Genomic DNA, 9,608 nt, shown 5'->3' with positions numbered 1-9,608 from the left:
CTCTATGTGGTTACCAGTGATCTAATGATCTAATGTGCCAATGATATCCTTTTAAATTTACCACGTGCCTGGGGCTCCTCACTTTTAGAAAATGCCAGAGGCCCACATTTGGACTTCCATCAAAATCAATTAGTCCTCTTCTATTATGTGCATTTCCTGGACAGGTTCCTCTCCTATTAAGTGCATTTTAGCATTTATTTACACAAACTCTTACTGCAATCCTTCCCTTGCCCACATCCCCACATTCTGTCCCCTTGCCTTTTCTCTCTGCAGAATGAGATCTCCATGGCACTTTCATTTCCTGTCTTGTCAGTTAAGATCACTGCCAGGCTGTGAACGGGATAACACTGCACTGTAGCGCCTGCTCCTTCTAGCACAGAGGGCATCGTGTGGGCTGCTCCACACAGCTGCTTCCCCCACTACTCTATTTTCTGCAAGACCGAATCTTCCAGACTTTGGTAAGTTCCTCCTAGACCCAGGTCACAATACAAAATGTTTCTCCCCAAAAGCAAGTTTTTTGTGTCCTTTTATTTCTCAAGTAGGTGACTTTAACAGTTGTTAGTGTGATAATCCAAAACACCACTGGTACTTGGGTATCCTTCTCTTGCTTAGCCTAAAAATTCTCTACGTTCAAACTTCAACATGTATTAAAATTAAAAATTCTCTACGTTCAAACTTCAACATGTATTAAGCATATGTGTACATGCCAAGCAGCAAGCTGTATCTTTTACATTCTCTCTCATCTGATTTGAAAATAACCTTATAGGACAGATGCACCTACACCTACACCATTTATAGATGAGAAAACCAAACTTCAAAAGGGCTAAGTGACTTGCTCAAGATCACGTGGCTAGTAAATGTGAAAACAACGATTCAAAAACAGATCTGTCTTCCTTGAAGTCCAGGGTTCCATTACACCTCAAACACCCAGAGAAATACTGGATTTTAAGGTCACTTTGCAACTACAAAAAATGAGCTACACTACTGGAGAATATACTACCTTTACGAGAGAATATGGAGTCATCATAGCCTGGATTCAAATTCTGACTCTCTTGCTTATTAGCTCTGTTTGTGGGCAAGTCTTCTAGCTCATTCTCTGTAGACAGAGATACCAGCAACTCAAGAAATCATTATGAAGTTTAAATGGTATAAAATATGCAAAATTGCCTAGAACAGTACGGAGCACATAATCATCACTTTAAAAATAATTGTGGCATTCACTTTAAGTCACAGAGACTGAAATCTGTTTTTATTAAAACACTACATCTCCCAAAGTCAAAGAACTAGTTACAGGATTACCAAGAGCCATGCCATGAATATTAAAAAAAAAAATACAGAAGTTTTGCAATCTTTAAATGTAATCTAAAACAAATCTGTCCTATAATTAAAATTTTATCCAACTTCTGGTAGTGTTCACTACATGGTCAAATCTGACCGATGTTGCTCTTTTCTTTTTTCGATCTGGTATTTTTTATATAACAGAATTTCTTTGTCATATTGTGTTGCTGTTACTTTGCAACATATTTTAATGGTATGTGGCTTTATTGCTTTTTGCCTTCTCAATTTGTATGACCTAAGTATCTGTTTTCTTCTTTTGCTCTCTCATGTTACTTTTATTCTCATATTGCTTCCGGTGGTAGAATGGCACTTTGATGTATGTTGATGATGAAATGCTCATGATAGTTGCTCATTATTAGTGGTCTCTGGCCACACGCTTCAAATAAACTCGGAAATCTAGAGAATGGCCATGTGTAGGGGACCGCATGAAAAGTAAACAGTGCCATTTATTTGTCCTGAAATAAGGACTCTTCTTCCTGTGAATTTACTCATTATCATGTTTAACTGGCCACACAGTGTTTTGTTAAAATCAGTTAAAATTACACCAAAGTTATGCATCATCTCAATTACTATTTTAGAAATCTTTTTTTTTTTTTTATTTTTAAGATTTTATTTATTTATTTGACAGAGAGACAGCGAAAGAGGGAACACAAGCTGGGGGAGTGGGAGAGGGAGAAGCAGGCTTCCTGCTGAGCAGGGAGCCTGATGCGATGAGGGGCTCAATCCCAGGACCCTGGGATCATGACCGGAGCTGAAGGCAGATGCTTAACGACTAAGCCACCCAGGTGCCCCCTATTTTAGAAATATTTGAGCAAATTATTTCACAGATAAAATGTATGGTATTTTTAAAAAACTATACATGTAATCCATACATGATGCAAAATTTTTGGTCAGAATTTGGGGAGAAAAAGCGTCCTTTTTGCATTCATAATTTTTCCCAAATGAAAATACTAGACCCCAGGTAATTTAAAAATACCTAAGTATACCTACCTAAATCTAAAAATATGAGATTGTGTATTTTAAAGTGATCAGTAAACATCATTCATACATCCCTCATGGCAGTAAGAATCCTGCCCCTATCAGATAATTAATCTTATGCTGATCTTTGTATTCACTTCCTTTTCTTTTGCTGTGGCCATCTTCTTTCTCTTTTCTCTAAAATGTTCAAAAGTGAATATAAAAATTACAGTCAGTTGACTTCATTATGAATAGCAGATACCCACTTGTTCCCTGTTTCCCCTTATAGGAAGAAACGTCCACTTTATTGCTTTTTAAGGCCAAATTATCTTGATGCACAGGCACTGCTCAAAACAGCATATATGCTAGTAAATACCGCACGAGGGTCATTGGCATTCTCAGTACATTCCAATGTAACAGCACGGCATAAAGTTTTATCTGTATTATTATAAAGGACACAGGCTCAGTTTTATTGAAAAGGCTTTGTGAAGCATGGCATGATTATAGGAAACATGAACTTTACTAGACTTTCCATATGATTTTAGTTTCAAGTGTGCTGGCTCTTTAATATAAATACAGCATCTAATTAACGACTGAAGATGGGCTCTATATTTTTACCTAATATTCATCTGTATGCATCTCTCTTGCAGAGTTTACATTTTGCTTTAACTACTGTAGATGTTTCAGTCAAGGATGAACTTCGAAAAGGATATTTGTGCTTCTCATGGTCGGTTGTATCACATCCATCACTCTGTTCCATTAAAAACCATGTAAGTGTCTGAAAAGCACGACCACCCACATGGCATGCAAAGGACAATGGCAGAAAAGCTTGAAAGCATCTTCCAAGCAGCAAATCACACAAACAAGACCTCTTTGTTAATAAGGCATCCATTTATTCACAAATAATCAAAATAGTATATTTTTAAATACAAATTACAAAAAGTGGCTGGCTTGACTCATAAACACAACATCCTAGTGCAAGTTGACTGATAATTTTTTCACAAACCATGTATTTTCTAGTGACCTATTAAATAAAAGCTTAACCAAAAAGAATCCATCTATATCTGGACCTATATCTGTATCTACATCTATATATCATTAACTCTTTAAGCAAATAACCTACAGCAAAAATATCCAAAGACATTAAAAAAAAAAAAACAAAAAACAAACCTTAACTTTCCAAAGCATATTCCAGATTTTGAAATCACAGAGATTTAATCCCCTTCTGGTAAGAAATTAAAGTGAGTCACATTCACTACAAAGACATATTAAAATCAAGGTGGACTGAAAATAACAACAATTAAATATAGTATTGCTCATTAGAACAATTAAAAACATTTCCCTTACAGAGATGAAAAAAATGTTTTGTTTTGTTTTCCAGTTTAGGGGTATTGGGGGCATAAAGAGTGAGATGGGGCATATACAAATGGGCATATAAACAATTAATTACTAAAGTCAATTTAAGGAGGATGAATATTAAGATCCTTTTGAAAAGCACCATAACATAATTACAATCCGTTTTTTCCCACTTACTTAGAGGGCAACGTGTAAATGCACATTTCCCCCCCATTGCCTACTTATGAAAAAAATGTTTACTATTCAATCAACTTTTCTGAAAGGATATATATATGCATGCACTAATATAAATATGATTGTAGATTTATATTAACAATATATAGATTTCAAAATTGCCTAAAGAAACCTGATTTTGAACTGGGTGTTTTAGGTGGTAAACCATGGAAATGTCAACTTTGATTTGAGCTAACAAAAAGGAATTTAGAGGATGGATAAGCTCCAGGACCTTTGAATTAAATGAAAGACCAGAACACTCCACAGAATGTCTGCAATAACAGTCTCTACAGAAAATTATGAGGAACTACATAAATCCACCCTCTTCCTCTTCACACAGGCTCATTAAAGCTGTACTGACTCTCTGGGCAGCTATAATTCTGCTGACTGATACCCTGGAATCACCCTGTCAATACCCAGTGGTGTGCTGCCTCTCCAACTATCTCTGCCCCTAATATTCCTCTCTTTGATGGGATTTGCTGACCTTTAATCTGATGCTAGTTTACTCTCATCACTGAAGTGTAAGTCGGAGAGCAATAAAACGGCAACCTCACTGATTCAAAAGGGAGAGCTAAAGCCTGCTAACTGTGAATCTAACCTTTCATAATGGCTCGCTCTTAAAGGAGGAAGCATGAAGTGGAAGGCAGCTAAAACAAACAATGTGTAATGCTGAGCACAAGATTTATTAGAATCCCTTTTGCATGGGTGTTACAAGAGGACATCAGGGCTGTAAACAAGAGATACACAAATATTTACAAGAGAGACGAAGTTCTGGTCATAACACCCTTCCATGCCAACACTAATCTCAACAAGAACTGTGCTACAGGAAATCAAGCAAGGTTAGATGAACAAAAAAGCCTGCGATTACTCCAGGTGGGTGTAAACAATACCGGAGTAATAAAATCATCATTAAAAATAAGATGTTTTTCTGTGATGAAGTACAAGACTATAATGACTGAAAACCAAAAACGCACATTCATAATGGGTCCCTGGGAATTCAAAGAGCTTGTGGAAATTAAATGCTTCCAAATAATTTTCAGTATAATATTAAAGGTAGGTTAATAAGACCTCACATTTATTGAGTGCTTCCTAGGTGCCAGGCACTGCTGAAAGTGCTTTACCTGTATTAACTCATCTAATCATCCCAACAATTCAAAGAGGGAGGTACTATTATCATGCCCACTTTTATTACCATGAAACCGAGACACAGCATGGTGGTGAAAGCCCACACTCACGGTCACACAACTAGATGGTGAAAAGTGAGGATTTGAACCTGGAACAGTCTAGCTTTACAGCCTGAACTCTTGACCTTCTCTTGTACGTATTATTTTTTAAAAGAATCTTAAAAACAGAGTAACTGCCTAAGAGGAACATTTATTTCTCTTTTATTTTTTGTATTTTTAAAAGTTGGTTCTGGGTCATTTGAAAAACATCCTCACCATAAGACATTTCGTTCATTTGTGAATGCTCGTTCTTCATGGATGTTTTTGTTTTCAATTAGCAATAATCGCGCCTCGGGTAAACCTCATTGGCTACGATACTGCCACTGCGCAAAGCTAGGATGTTTTTGTTTTAATATGAAACTGATTTTGAAGAAATAAAAATAGTATTATATAAATAACACTGTATTATCAATTTTATTATATTTCTCCAAGTTAAGTTCTTAAAGATCATCACTAGGTATATTTTCCAAAAATGTTGTCAATTAGGAAGACATGGGCACTATTAATTCAAAAGTTGAAGTAATAAAGTTAAAATATTTAACATTTCAAACTGTATTTATATATAAAAAAATGTATTATTCCATGTTCTCAAACAGCAGCCAATTCTGGCCTCTTTTAAATGATCTGAGATTGGCGTCCAGTTTTTATGACTGATCTCCAGAGATTTCAACTATCTGGCCAACAAGTTTGAAAAGCCATTGCCTGAATCACAAATATGTATAGATTGGTTTAATATCAACTAGTGGCGCTAATCGAACAAAGCTACTTTTCACCTGCTTACACAAAGACTGAGTGTGTTCCATTATAAATTAATCAGGTAAACAAAAAAAGAAGAATCCCTCAGGTTGCAAAACACATGAATCTATATAAAATATACACTAAATGCCAGAGCGTAAACAAAGCGGAAGTTACTGCATAACAAATCTCTTCCAATCCTCTTGGGGAAAACAGTCTGACAGTATTAGGTTCTAACAGGTGCAGATAGCAGAAGAATTACTTATTCATTCTACCAGAAAGAAAAAGGATAATAAAAAGCATAATTTAATTGATAATTTATGTTTACAAGTGTTATTTTTAAGAGTTACAGTCTGCTTTGCAGATTACTTGGTCTGGTTCAAGTTGACATGTTGCATCATAGAACAAGCCTGAAGGGTCTTCACAACATGTACAGTAATTAACACGTCATTAACACATTAACTAATACACATTCAACATCATCAATGTTAATAGCATAATAATTAACTTGTTGTACATAGCACATAGCACCCCCTGGCACTTTTCAAAATAAATTTGGAAATGCATACTTTCAAATATTTTAAAAGGTAGCAATTCATATTGAAATACTTTCATCAATAAACATTTTTATAGTTGTACATGTGTGTTATGTGTGTATTTTTTAAATGAGGCATATTTAGTGATACTACAAATTAAATCCTTATCTGATTCAAGCTGTACTGGTACAAAAATACAAAGAACAAAGACAAGCCTTACTCTCTGAAAGAACTAGTAATACATTAAAAATTTAATACTTGGCAGGTCAAATCTGGATACTCCCTGCAGAAGACAACCAATATTAATGAATCAGACTACAGAGTCATTGTCTGGGATCCCAAAGGAAACAATAATGCGAGTACAACAAATTCTTCTTAGAACAGAAAAATCCTGCAAAACTACTTAATAGAATATCGCCAGTCAATGTCCTGATCATATATATGTTAAGCCTTATATAATTTTTTGAATCTGCACGTAAGCTGGATCCAGTTTTAACTAAAAATTTACTCTGACTTTACTTTTTCAGTGTAGATCTTTGCAGTAAACATCTTTGCATAAATGTCTGCTTTACCATTAACCTCTCTCCATATAAGAAATAATCATTTATTTTTTTTAGATACAACTTGTTTTATTTCCACAATAGATCTAAAAGATACAAATAAAACACCTTCTTCAAGAAAAAGAAGATTTGGAAAAACTAATGATGTATGGTGATTAACATAACATAATTAAAAAAGAAAAAGAAAAAGAAGATTTGGGTTTCTCTAACAATGAAGGTGACATAATTAAAAGAAGAGCAAAGAAAAGGCAACATTGGGTGTCATGGTTTGAACAAGGATCCTGCCACATCAGGTAGCTACTTTTCACGGCTGATCTGGAGAACTCTGAGTAGTAAACTGATAACAAGAAAAGAGTGCAAAGGAGGGGATAAGCAAAATAAACACATTATAGGCAGTCTACCAGATGAACACAAGTTAATCACTTCCTGGTTGTTGTTTTTTTTTAATACTTTCAAAACTGTTATTAGAAGTGAGACCCTCTGGAAAACATAACTGGTTAGTTGACTCAGCTAACTACAGGGGCCCCACTATGTGCCAGGCACGTATTCTTTTCCTTTATTTTATATTCTTTTCAGTTTGATCTTTCATGCATTCATGCTTTCATTCAACGAACCTCTACCAAATACCCATTACATGCACCGCACTGTGTTAAAACTTACATACAGCTGTTGAGCAGAAATATTGATTACAACTAAGTAACTTCAGATTCCATTAAGAAAAAGCTATTTCAGAAATGCAATTTTGAGTACCAGTTCCCAGATTTTAAATCAATTAACATGCTATCTACTAAAATTAGTTGTGCAAAATTATCTGTATTCATTTAGTTTTTCATACATAGTCAAGAAGTTCAGATACAGAGTAAATGCCAGGTAAGGAATCTATAAATGCCCTCTAAGTAAAAGCATTTATTTAAAAAATGAAATTTATGGGCGCCTGGGTGGCTCAGTCGTTAAGCGTCTGCCTTCGGCTCAGGTCATGATCCTGGGGTCCTGGGATCGAGTCCCGCATCGGGCTCCCTGCTTGGCAGGAAGCCTGCCTCTCCCTCTCCCACTCCCCCTGCTTGTGTTCCTGCTCTAGCTATCTCTCTCTCTGTCAAATAAATAAATAAAATCTTTAAAAAAATAAAAATAAAATTTATTACTATTCTCTTTATTTATGTCACCTTTGAGCTCCTTGGCATTACTGGTGGTAGGTAAATATCACATCAATTTGAGATCAGAAAACCAGTGAAAATACTAACTACAGAAAAGGGGTGCTAAATTAAATTATGTTTTCTTCCAGCCTTAAAATCCACAATTTTACAATAATGACAAAAATCTAAAGTGATATATAAATACTAAAAATATATAAACAAAAAATATGTAAACTTCTAAAAAGTATTTTAAGCCATTTTTTAGAACAGATTTAAGGACTCTCACCTGGTATCTACTAATAATTCTCTTGTACTCGGTTAGAGAAAGAATAAATTATAATTTAATCCTTGAGCAACAAAGTATCTCCCTATTGAGTTCTTGGCATAGGGGAAGAACCTGAAAGCAAAATATCCCACTTTTAAGCCTCTCATTTCCCAGGTATTACATTTAAAAATGATTAGTTATCTAATAAAATACATTCCACATTCTGCACATTGCTTGGTGGATGTGTTTCTTTTTGAAAAGTATCAAGTCATATTTGGGGGATTAGTATCATGATATAAATAATATATACACTTAAGTGCACATGACTAGGGTAAGACTCATTTGCTTTCACTACATCTCTATGTGGTTTGTTTGGGTGTAAAGCTACCTGCCTGTTGAGGCTACGCTGTGGATGAGCAGAACCGTCAGCAGTTTATCCTGGGGTCTTCTGCACTACATACAATTATGCTGGGGTCACTTGGGTTACATAGGAAGCCTGAAGTTTTAAACTGTCATTAGAATATTGCAGCCTGATTTTAACAATACAGCAGTGCTTCTAATGATCTTAAAGGTAATTCACTATTCAGACCCCAAGCAAAAGATGCAAATGTAGCACTGAAAGCTCCTTATTAAATACCCACAGGCTACATCTCTGTACAATAAGTGGTCCAGGTCTTTTTAGAACATACTAATTAGATGAACAGAGAATCAGATAAATGCAAAACCAGGTCATGCAGCAAAAATGGCAAAGTGTTAAAAAGAAAAGGTGGGGGAGGGATGAGAAAAGCATACCAAATAACTCCATCACACCATTATTTAAAAATTATCTACAATAATGAGGCAAAATAAATCATGTCAGGTCACTATCTGACTCACCCAAATTAGAGTGGATATTACTATTAAAGTTAAGTTTTAAGTTTATTGTCAGGGATATGCTTAACTGATGATACAATACTATGAATAATACATTAAGCAAAAGCCCAATCTAAAATTAAATTTGCCTTGGGTTATCTTCCATTACTATAAACATTCAGAATTATTCTGGTTTATAAATGAAAGCTAATATCAAGAAAATACTTTTGGGGGGCTTTACTCTTTAACAGTTGCATATGCAGAGTTGCCAAACCAATACCAACCACCATAGTCTTACAGAAGACAATGCCCTCAATTCTCAGTCACTTCTAGACAAGCACTTACATAGATACATTGAACAGAAAAATATTATATCTGTTATTTAAGATATATCAAAATTCAAATGTTTTCACATGAAGCATTTGGGCAAGTACCTTTTT

At 35.0% G+C, this 9,608-nt stretch overlaps 1 protein-coding gene and 1 non-coding gene across 4 annotated transcripts in view; both read right to left on the bottom strand.

Annotated features, from left to right (window-relative positions):
* PBX3 (PBX homeobox 3) overlaps positions 1-9,608 on the bottom strand; it is a 160,256-nt gene that overhangs the window by 60,434 nt on the left and 90,214 nt on the right. The gene's annotated exons all lie outside the window — the stretch shown is intronic.
* LOC115936532 (U4 spliceosomal RNA) lies at positions 5,288-5,422 on the bottom strand. The gene has a single exon (XR_004071968.1). It is a non-coding gene; the product is annotated as a U4 spliceosomal RNA (small nuclear RNA).

This window comes from Leptonychotes weddellii, chromosome 14 (assembly GCF_054177405.1).
Source record: "Leptonychotes weddellii isolate Sample4059 chromosome 14, ASM5417740v2, whole genome shotgun sequence".
In the NCBI taxonomy this organism is placed as follows: Eukaryota; Metazoa; Chordata; class Mammalia; order Carnivora; family Phocidae; genus Leptonychotes; species Leptonychotes weddellii.
Note: the sequence above shows the minus strand (reverse complement) of the source record. Positions and strands in the feature narration are given on the sequence as shown.